The following is a 22258-nucleotide window of genomic DNA, read 5'->3' as shown; positions in this document are numbered from 1 at the left end:
AATATTTTAATCAATATATTTTAATGAATGAATGGAAGTCGGAATGATTTGAATTAATTTAAGATGCTTTATTAATTCTTTAGTTATTTCCTTTCGAACTTTCTTCTATATGACTTGAATACATCGTATTGAAAGATTGAATTTATCTAATTCAATTATCTCTTTCCATCTATCGCAGTTCTTAATATTTCTGAAATGATTTAAATCGATGAAGTTTCAATAATTTAAATTGAGAAAAATTTTATTGATCTATTTGAATAATTGAGTCGAATACAGATTTATTTGAATTGATATAAATAAATTTCAGTTGTTTTATCTAATTCTTTTTAAAATCTGTTCAGAATAATTCGTATTGATGAAGTACAAATAATTTGAATCTATCTAATTGATGATTTTAATCAATCATTTTTAGTGACGGAATGGAACTCGTAATTATTTAAAACAATTCAATAAACTTGATTCTATTACTTTTTAGACTTTTTTGTAATGATTGGAATCTTTCTTTCTGAAAGATTAAATTGATCTAATTCATTTATAGATGTTTGATCAAACGCATTTCTAATTTTTCTTGAATGATTCGAATCAATGAATCAATTGAATGATTTATTTTGGGATGCTTCATCAAACTCATTTCCAAATTTTTTCGAAATGGTTTTTACGCAGCAAGTTAGAATAGTTTTAATCAAAATAAATTGAATGCGTCTATCGATTTAATTGAATGATTAAAACGAATTAAGAATTATTTGATTTGATGTAGTTTAATATTTATTTGCTTGGTATAATTCTTTTCTGATTTTTCTTAATAATTTGTAGCAATGAATAATAAATAATTTGAATCAATTTTAAAGGCTTGAACAAATTCATCTCTCAATCTTTCCGAAATGATTTGAATAGATTTAATTGAATCAATGAATAGATATAATTTAGCGGTTGAATCGATCATTAGATCGATTCAACCGTTTATCAATTATTAATGCAATCTAACGATTGAATTGAACGAATTTAATCTAATTTATGGATTGATTCAAACTCGAAATTCTTCAAATTGAAGCCAGGATAAATTATCCTTCAATATCACAACGTTCAAGACGAAACTAGTATGCATTTGGCGAACAGTCCCCAATGCACATCAGAGAACAAGTCAGAATAATCGGAAGCAGCTTTTTGATGACGTCATTCCGGCCAAAAGCTTCAGTCAAACTTCACGTGGTGGATGAAACAAGGATGAAACCTTATTTATAATCACAACGCCGAGTGTTTTGCTGTCAGTCAGTTAAGAGCGAGTATTCGATGCATTACGACAGATAAGATACTGATAAAAACGAATTTTCCCTTATAAGTGTTTACTACCGGTAAGCTGCTTATCTTTTTTTTTATCTAATGGAGATAGAAATAATTATTACACATTCTGTGATTTTATTTTCATATTGTTTTGCTCTTAATAGTTGTTTATGATCGCGTATAAGAATTATCCATCCTAATATTTGCATTAGATCATAGTTTATGTTCGTATATGTGAAATAATTTTTTTAAAAAAATGTGTTTTTTTTTAATTTTATGCAGAGTTTAATACACTTACAAATTAAATGCATGGAAGTTTAAGGATACTTTTTACCAACTATTAATTTGTAAGTGTAATGTCGTTAATTTTGTTAAGATGGTTTGTTTACAAACAACATCTCGTTTATAATTGTACTAATATTGCAGATTTTATTATCACGGTGTTTAAGTTCCGCATAAGATCTTTACTGGTTTTATTTATTTTATATCACGATTGAGTTAAGACTTGAATCTAAATTGATTCTGAATAATTCAGATTTACTGTTACACGAGAAATATTAAGGTAAATAATGGTTTTTCTTTTTTTAAGTAAAGTTGTTTAAATTTTTAGGCAATCATTTTAATCATTGAATAGCATTACAGTTAATAAAAAGGGTACTTTAATAAATTATGAATAATATTTTAACATTTCGGGAAAAAAATTCCATTTTTTAGAAAAGTATGTTCATTTTATGTCAATATGCAGTGAATACTTGGTGCAAAACTTTATTTTAAAAATAAATTTCCAAATGTACTAATATTATTTGATTTATCACTACGTTGCTTTCTCTTACGTTTTTTAAGTTGTAGTACTTTTATTAGTTTTATTTAATTGCAAGCTGGGAGTAATATTAGTAATTGAATCAAAACAATTGAGATGCCATTCATAAAGACTGTTTTCATCTTCAGAATTAGGCAGTTGTTTAAAATTTTAACAGACATTTTGTTGCTTTAATTTTAATAAAATACAACGCAAAAACTTAACAGTCCAAATATTTCATTTGCATAATCTTTACAGCTGATAATGATAGTTATTGGTATTAAAAATATTTTTAATGAATTCTTAGAAACCTGTTCATAGAACATTATATTCAAATTTTAATTGATTTTCAATCGAAAATCATTTTTAGCTATTGACATATAACTTTTCTGTATTGAAAGGATCGTATAATTGTTCCTGTATAAATAATATACCTGCTACTGCAATGTCTATGATAATCATTTATATTTAATTAAGAGTTTATTCTTTGATATGAATTTGCTAAACTCAGCTCATGCAGTGAACAATAAATGCTGCAAAATTTATGATAATTAAAGCCTGCAGCGAAATTTATAATATTTAAAGCATGCGTTTTATAAACTTGTGAAATTTCTTTAACATCTGGTTGTTGGAATTTGATTAATTTACAGCCCCAAAACTATAATAATAAAAAAATAATAATTTTCTTCATTTTATGCTCCTCAAGAGTTATACCTTCTTTGCGCAGATGTGGGTTTTATAAGTCCCCAAGTAATTCTCTCTCCTTTTGTTTCTAAGTCAGACTTGGCTTATAGAGTTATTTAATTTATTTATCTTAAATACAAAATAATGTTAGTTTATCGCTGTATAGCCACATTAGGCTGATATTCCCTTAAACTCTTTCTTCTGTCTCAGCCTTTGTCGACTGTGTACCCTTGTGTATTAAAATTTTTTAGATCCATAATGTCATAAATTATTTTATGCACTTTACAGCACTCTTTGCTTTGGAAAAATACACGAAAAAAGAAGATATATAATTTTTTTTTAAAAATGCATCATTTTAATGGAGATTTACATATTAATAGTGGAGAATTAGATATGTATTAAAATTTTCTCAGTAATATATTAAAGGTTTGGAATTGTAAAGGAAATATTAACAGATAAGCAAAAGGAAACAGGAAGCATTTTTTTATTCGTTTGTCTTCCATCCTTGACAATCAACTGATAGTATCCCTAAACATATGGTAACAAATGTTTAAAACAATTGAAACAGAAGCGTTATTTATACCATGTATATGTTATTCTTACACAAACTAATGTGTTTATTTTTTTTATCGAGTTTTACGTAAAAAAAATATTTACTTTTATCAGAGATTATTGAATAGTCTAAACTTTTGAATTCGACCTAATATTTCATATTTTTAACTTTTAAAATTAAATAAAAATAAGAAAAAAACTTTTTAAAAGTCTTACATGTTTTTTAATTTTTTTTACGAAAGGAAATGTCAACATTACTTTAGCTAAATATGTGTGAAAAGTATTTCTGAAAATTGTTACAACTCCATTTTATCACAAGGCTGTCCTTAAAAAAGAAAAAAAAAACCGTAACTGATGATTTAAAAATTTAATGAAATACTTTGTTTTGTGCCCGATAAAAATTAAATATTTTTTTTACGATTATTAAATTTAAACAAAAGAAATTTCAAGCTGAATTTAATTTTAGATTTTTAAAGGTACCAGTATGGCTTATAATTTAATATTTTTACCTCAAACATTCAAATTTAAATTATTACATAATTAATTATACAAATATTCCTTTTATTTTAAAATTTAGTTTTAATGTTTAATTTCTTTTTCTATTGACTTATCACTATTTAGTGAAATGTATAACTTCTTGAACACAGAAACTTTTATTTGATATTTCAGCAAGAAGAAATTAGTAATAATTATTAATATTAATTAATAATTATAATTAACATTACTTAATAATTATTATTAATTTTAATTAATAATGTATTTATTTTACGAACAAACTATTAGAATAAAATAAAATCTATAATTCATTTCGTAAAATCAGTAACAAAATAGTTAGAGTGGAATTAAAATTAAATTTTAAATGTTTCTAAACTATAATTCATTCTTGATATACAACATAATTTGTAATCCATTTATATAAAAACAATTCTTAATAACTATTAATAATTAGTGTTTAATAATTTCTTTATGTTATGAAAAAACTATAAAAATAAATTAAATCTAATATTCATTTCGTAAAATCTATAACAAAATAGTAAGAGTAGAAATAAGATAAAATTTTAAATGTTTTTAGACTATAATTCATTCTTGACATACAACATAATATGTAATGCATTAATATTAAAACAAAAATTTTAAAATTATTTATATATTTGCTAAAAAATTGCTAAAATATTATATTATAAATAAATTTTTTTTCTATGAGAGAAATTATTTTAAGTGGGAGGAAATTGATTTTTAAACAATTTTTTTCTTTTCTTTTTTTATCTTTAGAATTCCCTAAAACAGTTTTCTAATTTTGTTTTATTAATTTTAACTAAAATAAGCTGAATACATTTTGAATAAATAATTAATTTCTTAAATAAAATAAGATGTCAAGATGGATTCAGGATTACAAACTATTCTATCGCATGAAATTTTTAATTCTTTAATTTTTTAGACTAAGTTTTAGAAATTTTTTTAAGGGAAAACACAAACGTTGAATATTTTCTATCGATGAGTTTTAGTGATGATGGCAACAGTCCTAAATACAGTCCTAGCAACCGAAGTCGTCCGTAAAACTATCAAATTAATTACCCGGTCATGCATTTAATTTAGACAAGGCATTCAGCCATTTAGTTTTTAACTCTAGTTTGAGTGTTCATGGATTGAATACTAATAACGATTCTCTCGATTTCTTGTTTTTAATAAGTAGAAAAATGCAGTGAATATTGTTCGTCTATGCATGTTAATTCTCGTTGGTAGTGTCCCGTCGAGAGTTGAAGACTTAAATACAAAAATTATTTCAACAATGTATCTGGTTAAGTTTATTTTTAGCTTTGATGGCACATTTTCTTTTTTATAACCTCCTGAAATCCGAGCTTTGAATAATGACCGAAAAAAAAACGATTTTTACTTAGAAATATGTAGCTTAGAAAAAAGATGAATGCTATAAAATATTTTTATATGAAAAAAACTTCAATTAATTAAATTTAATTAACTTTTTTTTAATTTTTTGTTCCTAAAAATTACAAATTTTATTTGTTTACCAATTTTTGTTTTATCGTTATCATTAGTGGCATCACTGCTCAGTGTGGGCCTAAGACTTCTGTTGAAGAATTTTTCAGTCCACTATTTTGCAGACAAATCTCCAGTTCTTAACTTTATTTATTTTTTTAAATTTTTTTTTATTTCCAATGGCAAGGCAAAAAGGTACAAATAGAAAGATAAATAACGAATACAAATGTAATTAGGACAACAAAGAAGACCGAAGTCATTGCCTTAAAAGTTCTCCTGCTTCCCAATATCTTGAGGACTCAGTTTTCAAGATATTGGCAAGATATTGAGAAGTTATAAAGCTCTTAACTTTAATAACTGAAAAGAAAACCTTCTAACCATCTTTTCTTTCTTTTTTTCTTGTCTTGGCTTTCTATTATGGGGGATGGCATTGAAAACTTTTAAGGCATCTCTGCTCGAATCCATTCTTAGCAGATGAACTTATTTATTTCAAAGTGTACATGCAATCCAACAACCCCATTTCAATTCCATCAACCTCTTCCTGTAAACCGTAATAGCTCAGCGGATAGAGCTTTCGCCTTCCCATGAGGTGAACTGGGTTTGAATCCCAGTGATGACTGTTCCATACAAATTCCGCATCCGGCTTGCACCTATCGCAGTGCTCACGTAAATATACCCTCAGTGGTAGATGTATCATGGGTTTCAGAGTCCCCTTGCTTTCAGGCTAACCGTGTGATGTTTTTGTATTTTTCCTCACCATGTAACGCAAATGCGAGTTAGTTCTATCATAAAATCCTCCACGTAGGCAATTTCTTCCAATACTTGATCCAGGAGTCCTCCTTGTCTTCTGGATTGGGTTCAAAATTATATGGCTACGGAGTTGGACATTAGTAATTGTAACCCCAAAAATCGAGTCGGCTGTTCAACAACGGTTATAAAATGAAGTAAAAACCTTCTCCTGATCAATTTTCGTGGGAGCAGTTCAGGTTTTTCTTCGTTGGAATTCGAGAAAAAGAGGTTTTATTACCATTCATTCCCAATAAGGTGGAAAAACCAAGCAAGGAAAACCATGCCAGTAGGGTTTTTGCAGAGTGCAGGATAGTTTTGTCGAACATTTATTCGCATATGGATCGTGAAATAAGACCCACTAGACGCAAATGATATGATATTTAAATTGCTCAAAAGGTTATTTGAACTTTTCTTATAATTCTTTCATTGAAATTAAAACGAGGATGAATACAATTATATTCTTACATAGACTGTTGTTTTTTAAATTAATGCAAACCAAAAAAATAAAATTTTAAAAATGATATTTTCAGTTATAAAATTGTTTCAGTTGTTGTCTAATATAATGACAGTTTCTGACATGGTTTGGTGTAATTATGTTTGCATATAGATATACCTCTATATACTGCATGAAGCGATAGTGATATAACTAAGGATTAATAATTGTATACCGTATGGAGGAATAGTGGTATAACTGCAGTTAAATAGTGGTATGTGGTATGGATGGATAGTGTTAAAATTGTGGATTTGAGTTGCAAAATACTGTATAAATACATAATGATGTAACTAAGGATTGATGATTATTTACCGTGTGGAGGAATAGTGGTATAACTGCGGTTAAATAGTGGTATGTCGCATGTCGTATGGATGAATAGTGTTAAAATTGTGGATTTGAGTTTCAAAATACAGTATAAATACATAGTGATATAACTAAGGATTAATAATTATATACGGTATGGAGGAATAGTGGTATAACTGCGGTTAAGTAGTGGTATGTCGTATGGACGGATAGTGTTAAAATTGTGGATTTGAGTCCTACAAGTATAAATACATAGTGATGTAACTAAGGATTAAAGATTATTTTCCGTATGGAGAAATAGTAGTATAACTACGGTTAAATAGTGGTATGTCGTATGGATGGATAGTGTTAAAATTGTGGATTTGAGTCCTACAAGTATAAATACATAGTGCTGTAACTAAGGATTAAAGATTATTTTCCGTATGGAGAAATAGTGGTATAACTACGGTTAAATAGTGGTATGTCGTATGGATGGATCCTGTTAAAATTGTAGATTTGAGTTACGAAATGCAGTATAAATGGATCGTGATATTATTGAGAAATAAGCTTTACACACCGCATGGATAAGTAGAGGAATTACTTCGGTTAAACAGTGGTATGCGATATGTAGCAACTAGAACCATAAATATGTATTATTTCCTATAAGAGAGAAATGCGTCTTACCTAACAGACGGAGAATTCAAGGAGATTGAAGATGAATATGTTTGAATAAACAACATCCCGTGGAATCAGTAAGACCCGATTTTCCTACATAATGATTATTATTAATTAATTAGTTTATATATATATNCTATTAACTGAAATTTTTAAATAATTGTAAGTTGAAACAAAGAGAGAGACAACTAATTCCTCACCATTTTTGAATTTAAATATTTTGTAACCTTATATTTTTTGTTCTAACCAAATGATATATATATATATATATATATATGGTACCGAGAATGTTCGAAATATTTGCTATATCCGATTTAATATTAATTTATTCGCTGATATTGTGCTTATTTGATATTTTAATATCTGCTGAGAATAGATTAGAGGAAACAGTCAAAGTTCGTTGTACCGGTTAAATGCATAGTGGGTAGGGGCACTTTTTTATTTTTTATTTTATAACCGTAGTTGAACAGCCGACCTAATTTTGGGTTAACGACTACTAATGTTCAACTCAGTAGCCTTGTAATTTTGAACCAATCCAGAAGACAAGGAAACTCCTACATCAGTTCTCCTAGAGGTATGATTTGTGATGAGAACATCGAGGTCTTTGTGACTAGACAGATTTAACATGCACCAATAACAATTTACTTTGGATGACCGGGCTCGAACCCATGCCCTCTTGGACAAGAGCCCAGTACCTTACTAACCAGGCTATCCCAGCCCTTGGGCAAGAACAAACATTGATGATGAGCATACCGGACAAATGTATACCGGGCAGATGCACTGAACCTTAAAAACATTAATGTAGGGCATACCGGGCAAATGTATACCGGAAAGTGGTACTGAACCTTATATATATTAATATTGGAAAGACAGGGCCGGGATGGCCTGTTTAGTAGGGCACTGAGCCCATGTCCAAGAGGTCGTGGGTTCGATCTCGAGACCAAAGACTCCCCGTGTAGTAAATGGTAACTAATGCAAATGAAATCTGTCTGATTACAAAGTGCTCCATGTTCTCATAAGAAATCATACCTCTGGGGGTACTGATCTAGGAGTTTCCTTGTCTTCTGGATTTCAAGGCTACGGAAATTAACATTAGTAGTCGTAAACCCAAAATTGGGTCGGCTGTTCAACGACTTTCATAAAATAAAATAAAATATAGGAAAGTCGTTAAAATTGGAAAAAATACGCTTGACCTGGTATAGAATCTGTGCTTGGATAGTTAAATACAGTATAAAGGGATAGAGATCTAACTAAGGATTAATAATTGTATACCAGTATATCGAGGGATGGAGAGTAGAATGACTAATGTTGAATAATAATTATAATTATCCCGTTTCGATTAATAGTGATATATTTACAGATGGATAATTCAAATTCCTAAAATGCCATTTCCCTTTACATTTTAGCTTATCATTGTTCCAGAATAAGCTCTGCAATTAATTATAAATTAAGTGATTAAATAGTGTGTATTAATCTTGAGTCAATATTAAAAATATCATAGACAATAACTATTCTTGATTCAAGCGGTGAACAACAGGCGCTAAAAGCATTTGATATTTAAAATACGTAACACTTGTTAAACACATAAATCAAAAATGACTAACGAAAAAAAAGGAGGAAGTTTTCTTAATATAAATCCTTGAACTTTGGCTCATATGAAAATATGGTATTATTAATGGAAGTATAAATTTACAAAGCTAAAATTGATTGAAGGCTTAGAATTTTTTTTTCTCCAAAATTTCCATTGGTTGACAAGAATAAAGCCGGTAATTTAAATTTCCAAAGGATCCATTCTGAAGAAATCTTCCTAGAAATAGATTTTTTCTTTACAATAGTTTCAAGAAAAGAATTGTCCTTGAGTTTGTCTCAAATTAATATCAAGCTTTATCATTAAAAGAAATTTACATAATGTTGCGCAACGAATTACTTTTTGCTTCTTCTTTTATTTCAGTTTTATATAAAAATTTTGACTAAATATCAGACTAATTTAGTTAATAGTCGTCATAAATCTCTTGCCACTTACAATTAAAGAGTACGAATTTAGGGTTGCTTTAGTTACGAGAATATTAAAATGTATGTTTTGTTTAATATGAATAGTTTGATTAACTTTCTAAGATCAATGCCAGAAAAATAGGCATAAAATGTAATTCTTACATAACATGTAACTTAAAGGAAAGTAAACTCATAAACTAATAATATTTCTTTAAAAACAATTAGTTAACTTTATAAACTTTTTTAAATTCGAAAAAAAATGATGCATTTTAATTTTTTTGCATATTGCAGAATTTTTTAATAATGCATTTTTTTCCCATTTTGGTTATGAAAAAAAATCCACAAGAATAAAATATCAGAAAATTGTTCAAAACTTTTCTTAAATTCAACTTCTAACCTTTCTATTAATTTTTTTTATCCCAACTAATAATGCCGACTACGCTCAAATTATTATATTTTTGGATACAATTAATCAAAAGATACAATTTATTACTAGATTGAAAAGAAGGCTATCAAGGGATTTCCATTAGTTTAGGCCTCTTTCTGTTGAAACAAAATTCTGATACATAATTTTGGATTTTTACCCTGCATCTTACGTTACTAAGTGCAGCTTTAATTAGATTAACTAGCTTAATAGAGATTTGAAGCTCGACCATTATATCGAGTAGTTTATCTTTCTGCCGTAAGCACACTTGAAGTCTATACAAATGAAAAGCTTTCATATTAAATTAATTTTTTTCTAATATTTATTTTAAGGAGTCAATTTGATATATAATGGCTCTCACCATCCGACTTACTCCGACCACAGTGCTGACGTAAAATACCCTCAGTGTTAGAAGGATCACGGGTTCGACTCTCGCTGCCGTTAGGCTCACCGTGGGAATTTTTCATGGTTTTCCTCTCCATGTAACGCAAATGCTGGTTAGTTCCATCAAAAAAGTTCTCCCCGAAAGCAAATTTCTCCCAATATTTGATCCAGGAGTTTTCTTGTCTTCTGGATTGGTCTTAAAAATTCAAGGCCACAGAGCTGAACGTTGGTAGTCGTAAACTCAAAATTTTGCTCGACTGTTCAGCAATAGTTATAAAAAAAATAATATAATGGATGATTGAGACAAAGTGGATCTTTTTCCCTAGTGGATCTCTGAATCCACTATAGACTAGAGTCTTCGATCATTCTGCTAGTAAAAAGGAGAATGCTTGCAAAAAGTTGAATATTTTTTATGCTGTTTTGAGGAGTGTAATTTCCTTATAATTACGGCATTCAAGTTGGTCTCCTTTCTTGAAGATACGGTATAGGTAGATGGACATGGGTAAGAGATAGGGCATGGGTAGCCGCCGCCTACCCAATCAATGAGTATGTATTCAGTACGCCAAATTTTATTCGGTTTGATCAGTTTAATCAGTAATTTTCATTGATTTTTAGTAGTTCAGATGGTATACAGTCGGGGTTAGTCCATCTGTTCTTTTATGTTTTTTAACGACCACCTTATTTAGAGAAGGTAAATAAAGGGGGGTTAGTTTTAAGAAGAAGTACTTTCTAAGCTAGTTTGCTAAGCTAAGTAAGCTAGTTTGCTCCAGTGCTTGATTCAAGAATTCCCTTGTGTCCTGGATTGAGTTTATCAGAATAAGCCTTTAGCACAACCGTAATTCCAAAAAATTGGGTTTTCTATTCAACGCCTATTCTAAAATAAATTAAAATACTTCTCATTCATGGAGCTTGGTACAAACATGTATATTAATTAGCTTATTAGCTCAGATTTGACACCTATTTAACATGCTGGAAGCCACTGGCTTTGAGATCTACTTTTTCTTTTTAATATTTCATAATGTGGCTAATAAATTGAAGGATACATGAATTACTTTTAATCCCCAGAAACAATTTACTGTATCTGGAAAGCGTTTTTCGATTTAATTTTCTTTCTTTTGATTTTGTGGCAGGTGGCAGGCGATGTTTTTAGCATGCTTTACGTTTAGCATGGTATTTTTCTATAAATAAGAGATGTCTTAAGATTTTTGAGTTTAGGTTGAGGTAGTAAATCTGCACTCGATACTTGTGCTATTAACATGTATAGATAAACTTCAAAAATAATGGGGTTAAAAAAATCTTAAAGTAAAACTATATATATAGGATAAAAGTGCTGAAAATATCGTTCAGCAAACATCAAAAGCTCTTAATAATAATGTGTATTAAAATAAACTGAGTAGCGAGACTGTTGATGGAGAGCCAAGGCCTGTTGTGCCCATCCCAGTTTTCTGGACCTTCGGCTCTAGAGTGTAGTACAGATGTTCCAGTTGGGTGATCAGGCGAACGCCGAATCCTCAGTGATTTGCCCCAAATCATACTTGGTATTCATTATATCGACTCTACTGACGGGATGAAAGGCTGAGTCAATCTTTCCCCGTTCGAGGATGGAACATCGAACCTGCGGCAAAGGAGTGCGAGGCTGCTATTCAGCCTTTCAGCGTTTGCAATTGCGGTATTGAATGTGACGTCAAAAGGCCAACAAAAACCATCAAATAAAAGTAAAAATTATATTGGCCTGAGTAGAAACTGGTTTTAAACAACATTAGTTTTAAAAAAATGTAAAAATCGAAGAACATGAGAAATTTGTATAGCAATAATTATGACTTTAAAATTTTAAAATAAAATAACGGTAGTTAAACATTAACACAGATTACATTTAACATACGTTACAATATTCAATTGAATTTTAAATGCTATTTTATTTCACTATGGCTTAATTCAGCTAGACATTGTGTGTACAGAAAGTTTGTAAAAATTATCGTTTCTCCAAATAGTAATAATTTTTAAAATTTTAAACTGAGAAGCGAATGATTAAAATCAGAAATGAATGACTAAAACACAAAACTGAACCAATATGAAATCATTTAGCATGGACTGTAGTCATAGCTTCCTTACCACACCAATAACACCCATTTATCCTAGCTAATTCCTGTTTAGGTTTTTTTTTTTATTCCGTATAGAAAGTATGTCAATATTTCTTTTTGAAAAACGTCTTTCAATAATGTTTTTCAAAGAAAAAATAAATAAATATGCTATAATTGTCATCATTCATTAATAGAGATATAATGAGAAGTAAAAGAGTAAAAATGGAACATGCAAAGCAAGATAGCATTAATTGCTCTTCCCTATAACAAAAGTATGACAGAACGTATGCATTGTTTTTATTTATGAACACTTGTTTCTAGTTTATGACAAGACTAACCTAACATGTTAAAAAATACAATTTTCAGGTGTTTTATTTTTTGTTTCAGTCAATAATACGATTTTCATTTTTATCGTTATGTTTACCAGTTTTGCTCATTTTGCATTTAGCGATTCGAGTTTCACAAATTTGAATTAAGCTGTAACTAGTGTTGGAAAATTTCGAAATGTTGATAGCAAGGTGCATGGTTTGAAAATATCGTAGTATATCGCGGAATTTTCAATTTAGTTATAATTGTTCATTTTTTCTCTCTTTGGGAAATCTATTTCTACATTTCTAATATAGACTATAAGTAGTGCTAGTAATTGCTATAAGTAGTATCAAGATTTCAATGTTACGATATATCGTCTGATTCTCTCGATTATTTTTAACTTTAGTGAATAGTGTTTGACATTTTTGATATTGGCTATAACTTATACTGGACAAAATCGGAATTTTAAAATTAAATTATATTGTCTGACACTGTTAGTACACTTATTACATCGTTTTTGTTGCGGAAAGCAGAATTAATTCACCAGTATCGTCCAACTCTGAATCACTACATTAGGTATGATTTTCCTCACGGATATTTCCCGAGAGAGTTAGCACCGTCATTTATTGTGACTTGAAATAATGCATAGTTATTGATACTTAATGTTGCTGCTGCTGATTTTTTTTTGTAATAATATCATTAATTTCATATTCGATAACTATTGTTGTCAGTAATGATCTCAATATTACTGCTGTCGATAATTATCTTATATTTGACATGATATTCACATGGAATATAATGCATCATTATTGCGATGTTTTTGAAATATCGATATTCTGTGGTAAATCGATTTATTGTTCTGTTTGGCTGTGACAATAATGCGATCTTATGTAATAAACGTTTTGAGAATATTCATCCTTAATAAACTGAATTTTTCTCTACTTAGAACCATGATTACTGTAAAAAAAATAGATCATTGAAATTCGCCTAAATATCTTCGTTTTTGACGAAACAGTTTCTTTGGAAACATTCCTAGTGAGCATTTCGTCAATCGAGAAAATAAATGTCTCATTTCGCTAATTTGTATACAAATTTTGCTAAAACTTTAGGCTTAATACGATTTGTCGATTCTACATTTGGAAAGAAAATACTATACAAAACTAGAAGCAAATGAGTCGAAATGAAAATCAGTACTTATGAGTATCACCTGAAATCCAACCCCCAGAAACCTGCTTGGCTTGTAAGAGCACTAAGTCCTGTACCATACCGTCATTTAGAGAAAACCAGTTGAAGAGGACTGAGCTGATAAAATAGTTTAGGCGTAAATTTTTGAATAGTTTAAAATTAGCGTTTCATCAAATATCAAATGGCTTCGTGATGAAATAGTTGTCAAAAACAACTAATTACAGGAAAAGCACATTGCTGATTTTAAATCTGCTATTGGTCACCCCTCAACAAACAACAGTTTTTTAAGAGAACATTTTTGGTTTATTTTTGTCGAAATGTTTGAAAACTGTGTGTACGACAGGGAGTCACGCAAATGCTTCGATAAACTTCTAAGGGAGTTAGAGTCCATCAACAGAATTAAAACTGTGCAAGAAACTGTTGCCGGAAATGTTGTCGTACACGGCTAGAGCAATACTTACAAGAAAAGAGAAGGCCTCAGCGCAGGTTACCATAAACAAGAAATTAGATCCTTTAGTAGTCCAAATGTTGTGACATCTTTCGTATTTCTACCAATGCCCAGCTTAGTAGCCTGAACGTAGCGATATCCTTCTTATTTTTACCACTGCCCAGTTTATGTTCGATACGTCGGACTACCTAATTGATTCGTGCAGAGGTCTTCTTTTTTCTAGGAGGTGTTGCCCATTATGAACTGCTTTTTCTTCTTCATGCTTTTGATTAAATCATATTAGGGAAGAGCTGGTAGCTGCGTGCGAGTACATTTCCGGGCATGAGGGTTCCAATGCAGTTTCAATCCTGATGGTGTGACTATACTCCCTCAGAAATTTATCGCAACATTTACGTGATTCCCTGTTATATATCACGCTATATATAGGCTGAAAACGTTCTTTATGATAAGATCTGTTGATTTAGGAGCAAAACTAATTTCAGTATTGAAAACCCTTCACCTGATTGAGGCCAAATCAAGCATTTGTATAAAAATTTGTTCCACTGCGTATTTCTTCAGCAATATTTCTTATCGTATTCACAGATCACAAGAACTGGTGATGTAGTTTACGTGCCAAACAGCATGAACAAAAATCATTTATAATTGAACATTTCACGTAAAATGCGTATGACATTGGTAAGCGTTGACTGAAATTCGTTATTCGTGACTGTTACACGCAATATAAAGCATTGTGTTTAAAGATGCAGCAAGTTTTTCACACATAATTATGCAGGGAAGGAGAGAAGCGTTTATTTTATCACGTTCTTTGTTAGCATATACTGTATTCAATAGTAGTTAAAGTAGGGGAGAATGAGGAAGATTTGATTAAAATGGATTTTTGAGATCCCTGTCTTAATCGACATGTCAGCTGAGGAGTCACAAATTAGAGCAATATATCAAGTTGAATCACATGTTGATATTGTATATCAATCATTTTCTTCTAAAATCAAGAAGAAATAGCATATAATATAGTTTTTAACTAAAAAAATTAATTTTGACAACTACTAGACCTTTTCTTCTATGTCATTTGTCATTGACATTCTACCACGTGAAACTCTAGTTTTGAATTGTTGTCATTCCCTGGGAAGGATAGCTACGAAGTCTTTTTCTTTTTATACCGCCAGATGGCGTTCTTTTAAATTTGTATGTGTTTGTTTGCTTTTTGTTAATAAACTTTTACTTTCTGTCTGAATCTCGATCCACGGACTACATGAATAATAGAAAAAAATACGATATACTTAGAAGTAAGTAAATTCATAAACGCGATCAACTAAAAAAAACAAGACTAAAAGAAGAAAACAACGTGCGTATAGCTCAAATGAAGTACAAAAATGGACATGCTATAGTTTCAGTTTGCTAGACCAGAAACTTCATCAATGTTTAGGCATTGAGGTCTAGTTTCTTCATCAGTGTCTCGAATGTATGCCATGAAACTGTCTGTAAGTGTTACTTCAATTCACCTTTCTTATAATTTTTTATTCTAATTAAATGCTGCCTTCAAGTGGGGTAAATCCAATTATAAATACGCCAGTGTCGATAAAGTGGCTACAGTGAGTAAAGTGAGATAATGTCAGATAATACGTAAAACTGCAAAATCTTTTTACTGCTGTTACTTTTGCTGATTTTGCTGCAGTGTAGTTTTTTCCCTTTAAAGTGAATTTAAGTGAAATGTCATTTTTCTAGTGACATCTTTCAATGAGTTTCTGAAGTGTTTCTTACATTCACCTGAATAAATTGCTAAACATTTTTTTTAAAGGGAGGTTTGCTTTCTCAATAACCAGGCGATTCCCTAATTATTATTATCTAATAGACGAATCAGAATAAAAGCAGTCACGATTAGGTGATATTAGGAACAAGATCAGTAGGACATATCTGTCCAGCTGCCATTTTAACCTTCGAAATTCTCACTTTTTTTTCTACTTGCAATCGTTATCTCGTTTCTTTCATGGAGATAATTTTTCAGTTTTTTAATGATTTTTTTTATCATATTTCTGTTTAACACGTTGACTACCGCATGCGCTTACAGTGAAAACTCCTTCATGTCACGAGTATTGATGTAAGAAGCGTATTCTGCTGAGTACTCAAACCGATACTTTTATAATGTGAGTCTGTGGTAGTCACAAGAAGAATATTTCGCTCCGTTTCTTTCCATGGTATCATGTTTGTTTATTTGTGTCCGTTGCTTCTCATCTCGCCACTTTGCACAATCAGTTTGAGTCTTTTCCGAGTAAAGAGGAGTATAACTTGAAATCTTTACCCTAATTCGTTGAAATTTCGAAAAGAAAAATGTAAAACTTATTTCTTAGTGAGTCAAATAGCAGTGAGGAAGAAAGCTTTCACGAGGCTCACAATAATTTTTTTAATAAATCATTTTTGCATTACTTTTATAACAATTCAATAGTTCTGTTACTTCCTGCGAAATATATGAATATCCTTCGCAAGTAGTCAAATAAGCGTCACCCCAATGCGGGTGACGCGACCCGATTAGAAACTTTGCTGTCACCCGAATATGGGTGACGCGGCAATCAACGTGCTAAGAGAGTTGCTAGATTATGAAAAAAAAGGCATTGGCGTTTAAATTGAACCAAATAAGAAGTGCTTCTCAGTATTAACACTCTTCATAAACTTTCCTGGAAACAATATTAAGGAACAGTGTGAATAAGAACGCCTCCTTTGACGAAGTTTGTTGTATTGCTCTAAGACCTAAAAAAGTAAAGCATTCCCGCAACAGCCCCCTTGTGTGTCATGGAGTTTAAGGCTCCACTATGTCATGACAAACGACATAATAATGATGACAATATGATAAACACTCCGAAATAAGTTAAAGAGGCTTCAAGTCAAGACAATCGAATATTAATACTTCTAAATGTGTTTTAACCACTCTACTTATCAAATTTTTAGAATTTTTTTTTTGTTTCATAAAGTGTCTAAATTAACAATAAAATTTTATTTCTAAAATATTCAATCCTCTAATTGATTTGTAAAAGACTTTTTTTTCTTTTTTTTACCGAGAATATTATTTTCCATTTGCTCTTTTAAAAATATTTTGTATTTACTTTCCTAAAATAGTTTTAAAAAAACTCAGTAAAATGCTTTCAACGCATTTTTTATTACCCAATGTATTTTTAGTTTATAATAACACTCATGCAATATTTCACCAGACTAAGGTCAACGAATCGTATTGTTAAGCTGGTAGATATTACAGGATACGAATAAATATACCTAAAATAGCGCTTCTTTTATAAAACACGCAAATTTGAGGGATTCTCGACAAACCTGAATCAGAGCTCAAATGGTTTTCATGGTTTCTCTTTCTGTACGCAATGTTTATTTAAAAAAAAAAAAAAAAAAAAAAAAAAAAAAAAAAAGAAATACGCACGCATTATCATTAGATTTTCTCTTTTTCACTCCGTTGCATAAATAAAGGATATGTGCACTAAATTCACCATTTCTTTAAAAAATAAAGTGTATGCATTAATGATGCTTTTGTAAACCGTGAAGTTGTAGTACATAATTGCATCTTTCATTTTATTCTTTGAATCTTTAACACTTATACTCACAGTTGCAAGTTTAGAAAAGAAGATTGCGGTATAGGATTTAAGTAATCATCAGCGACTGCAAATAGTTCCATTTTATTTAATTATCAAATTACATGTATATATGCTTTCAAAACAATATAAAAACTTTCAGAAGTTGAGCTCGTCGGACAGAAATTTAATTCGAGCTATCTCTTACGATACATGTCATATAATTATTATTAAAGGGTAACAGCTTCGTAGTCTTACTGGAATCTTAGACTTGGCGACATATTTCGATAAATAAAGAAAACATCCACTTTTGGGAAAAAAACAACTGTATGACGTCGTAAGAGTATTGGATTTGATTGGGCCACTAGAAATTCCGTGTCTTTTAATGACATGCCCTTAACGAATCAAATGCGGGATATAGAATTTTTTTTTAATAAAAGTAACGCTGTAGAAGAAAAGCGATTGCAAGAAACAATATTTATTATTCTTTCTTGCAATCATCAGTTGCATTCATCAGTTTCCTTAAATGCGAACAGAAAGACGTATATTTGTTTAGATTTTTATATATTATTTTAATTTTTATTAACAAAATAGCGTTGTTAATAAACAATAAGTTTTATTTTCCTCAGTTCACACGATTTCAGAAAGCAAGCAAAAGGAAGGCTGTGCAATTTCGTTTCAAGAGTAGGTGGTGTTTATATACGTTCACGCTGGGAGCTTGACATCTATTTGGCGTGCACTTAGATTCAAACAGATTCTCTCCATAGGGATAATGGTTATTTCTCAATTTGCACCAGAGTATAGTATTGCTTCTAAAGGAACATTTAAATTATATATTTTTTAAAATTCCCGTTTTGGAACGGTTATTCTCAACTAGTTCGCCTCTATTGCTTTTCTGTTAACAACATTCTTTTCGTGTAGTTTTCGCATTTAAATAAATCATGGGAAAAGTATAACTTTTAAGGACTTACTAAAAAATCGTAAATGCCGTAGTTTGCTGCGCAAGCTGTTTTGGGTTTGGGTGTTCACCTTAACGTTACATTTCAATAAGTTGCGAAATTTCAATTCGTTCGAAAGTTAGTGCGAATGCAATTCTTTTATGTTAATTTTTTCTGCCTTTTTGCTTTAAATATTGACTATTTATACATTGTTGTAGAAAATTTATTTTTTTCATATTATAAACTTGCTCTTGATTAGATGTCAATCAAAAATTAGAGAGAGAGAGAGATTATTAACATTTATTATTATTTAATAACATGGAGAAGGAAACCGCAAAAACCACCCACGGTTTGCCTGACGGTAAGGGGTCTATAACCCATGATCCGTCTACCACTGAGGTATACGTCAGCCAGGGCTAAAGTACGTCAGCACTGTGGTCTGTGCAAGTCTGATGCAGAATTCGTATCGAGTAGCCTTCCCTGGGATTCAAACTCGGTTTACCTCATTGGATGTTGAACGCTCTATCCCCTGTGCTATCACGGCTTACAGGAAAAGGTTGGTGGAATTGAAATGGGGTTGTTGGAATGTACGTACACTTTAAAATAAATAAGTTCATCTGCTAAGAATGAACTCGAGCAGAGATGCCGTAAAAGTTTTCATTACCATGCCCTATAATAGAAAACTAAGACCAAAAAAAAAAAAAAAAGACGGACAGACGGTTTACTTCTCAGTTATTAAAATTAAGAACTGGAGAATTGTTTGCAAAATAGTGGACTGAAAAAATTCTTCAGCTCTCTTAACATTTATTGCAAAATGTTAAAAAATAAAAAGAACAACAACTTAATAAAGAGGGATAAGGACCTTTACCTATTTGAACTGTAAACTAGTTCATTTCTGTTAGTTAACTTAGAGTTAATTTTCGAGTCAATTTCCTTCGGAATCGATTTAATTTTTGCAATCATTTCTTCTTTTTGAGTTGCACATTCTGCATTCTTTAATTTTAACTTTTTTTTCAAGTTCAGATTCTTCAAATCCTGGAAAACGTCCATTTTGCAACGAGTAACATGTTAACAAAAATGTTCCTGCATGAAGCTACATCTTGTATGTTTGGAAAATAAAATATTCTGCATTTTTGTGGAAAACATGGACGCCTAAAGAAAAAAACAATCATGAATAAGAAGTTATTGCAAAGGTTGGCGAGATGAGCCTTATAGTATCGTAAAAAAATTGAGTCAAGCAGTTGAATTATAATATCATTCTCATGGTCCGTAATATATTTCAAATTCTTTGTTGAAACCAAAATAAGGATATCGAACCGTATATGATTCCTTAGTTCAAATGGTATCTTAGAGTGATTCCACTTTTTTGAACCACTCGTGATTTTAGTTAATACGTTTGTTAAAAGAAATATTTGCATGTGTGTCATCTTTGAAATATCTCAGAACCAATTGGAAAAGATAAAAATAATTTAATTTATATTCGTGAAAAAGAGAAAAAAACCTAGATAAAAGTATATGTTCTAATGGTCACTCCACAGAAAAATCACCTCGTGTTTAATAAATTTCATAACATGGCTCAATCTGGCACCTTTTTAAAGACTGTAATAAATTTGGACGTCTTTTTCGTTAAACACGTTGTAGAATTTCTAACATATTTTATATAATTATTTTTCGCTTTTGCTGTTTTCTATTTTCTTAAGACTTTGAAAACGTCCATTATTAATGCGTATTATCTCTTAACTTGTTATGAAAGAACTACTAAAAATATTTATATGAAGAAAAAAATTTTTCGTGATTTTATGCTAAGATATTTGGCTTTTTATACGTGAAGCGTGTGGTCATAATCGTCAATGGAAGATACTGAATCGCAACAGAAGTATTAAAAAGTGTCATATTTCTATTTTTACCATATCATAAATTTATCTAAGTCACGACAAAATAGAAAATTTATTTTATGAGGTTTTGTCTTTTGTTAATTTGGTATGATTTGATGGAAACTCTGAGATTCCATTAATATGATACGCTTATGATCATTAGCTATGAATTTATTTTTATGAAACTATAATCTGCAAGGAATTTGCGTCGTATAAGACGTTTTTTTTATCATTTAAGGTAAATGCATAATAGGAATATTTTTAAGTTAGTAATTCATTTTTCCAATTCGTAATAAAAGAGATATAAGGAAAACAGTTTTATTGCATCATTTTACTATTGCAAATTTTATTTTTTTCATTTTTTGAATATTGCGAAATAGAGAAAAACATTTATGTTATCACAAATTTTGCTACGGTGCTTTGTTTCCATTTTATTATATCACAATTACTTCATGTTAAAAACAACACTGTGTATATGAACCGTTTATCTATTGTTTTTAAAACATTAACAGAAAGAAATTAGTTACTGATTAGTTTTTGCGATTTGTGTTACTAACTAGTGTAACGATGTAGTTCATTTTATTTTGTTGTGGTGTCTGGTTTTCAGAACTGCAAGTCTGCTATGCTAATTTTGTATCCGCAGTCTTAAAATTTTGATCCCAATCCAAAGAAAGACAATGGAACTCCTTTGTTAAACCTGGATTTCGGTTAGATTGAGAAAATTTTAAAAACCGGAGGACGGTAAATGGAGTGGAAAAGAAACATCCCATGTTAAGCCCGATTTATATAATTTATATACCCGATATTTCATAATCAGTTTTATCATTGAGAATGTTTGTGTCAGCAAAGTGATTAATGCAAATCGAGAGTAGCATACGAACCAACCAGGGTCGAAACAGGATTCTTAAATGAAATATATTTTCTTTAGCGTTTTTGATAAAATATTAGTTTTCAGCCGCTTTCTGCTTAAATACTATTACGAAGGTAGTACTTTCTGCCAAATTTTTTTAAAGCGGTCTAATAGTACACTGTTAGATGTATTGAATTGAGTTGAATCATTTCTTTTAAATTTGCTGTAAACTTAACATGAGGTAAATTGAACCATGTTATAGTGATTTTTACTTTTTTACCGAACTTTCGTTCATTGGCATTGAAAGAAGCCAGAAGCTCTTTAATGGGTACCTGCGATCCTTAGTCAAGGAAGCGAGCAACATTACCCACGCCACATTGCCACAGATATCCGTTTATAGGATGGCCCACATTCACTCAATAGAGGACAACACTAAGAGGAACATCCATACCCTGAGCGGGATTCGAACCCGCTACCATTGCCCTCGCAGTTAGGCTCGCAATCGGGCACCTTGTCGGTGATTCTTAAACTTTATGACTCAATACCTAAAGGGAAATTGGTTCAAATTAACAAAAGTTTCCAGAAATGTTAAGTTCTACTATGCTTAATTTCGTATCATCTTTTTCTGAGTGTACATTATATATCAGAAAGACGTAT

The 22258-nt window shown here is 30.4% G+C and overlaps 1 protein-coding gene across 4 annotated transcripts in view; it reads left to right on the top strand.

Moving 5' to 3' along the window:
• The first annotated feature begins 1193 nt into the window (after nucleotides 1-1193).
• Nucleotides 1194-22258, top strand: part of LOC107450327 (murinoglobulin-1) — a 97782-nt gene continuing 76717 nt past the window's right edge. For all 4 annotated transcript variants that reach the window (XM_043047095.2, XM_043047094.2, XM_043047093.2 and 1 more), the window contains exon 1: nucleotides 1194-1352. The gene's annotated coding sequence lies outside the window, so the exon portion shown is untranslated. The remainder of the gene's footprint in view (nucleotides 1353-22258) is intronic.

Source organism: Parasteatoda tepidariorum, chromosome 7, assembly GCF_043381705.1.
Source record: "Parasteatoda tepidariorum isolate YZ-2023 chromosome 7, CAS_Ptep_4.0, whole genome shotgun sequence".
Lineage (NCBI taxonomy): Eukaryota > Metazoa > Arthropoda > Arachnida > Araneae > Theridiidae > Parasteatoda > Parasteatoda tepidariorum.
Note: the sequence above shows the minus strand (reverse complement) of the source record. Positions and strands in the feature narration are given on the sequence as shown.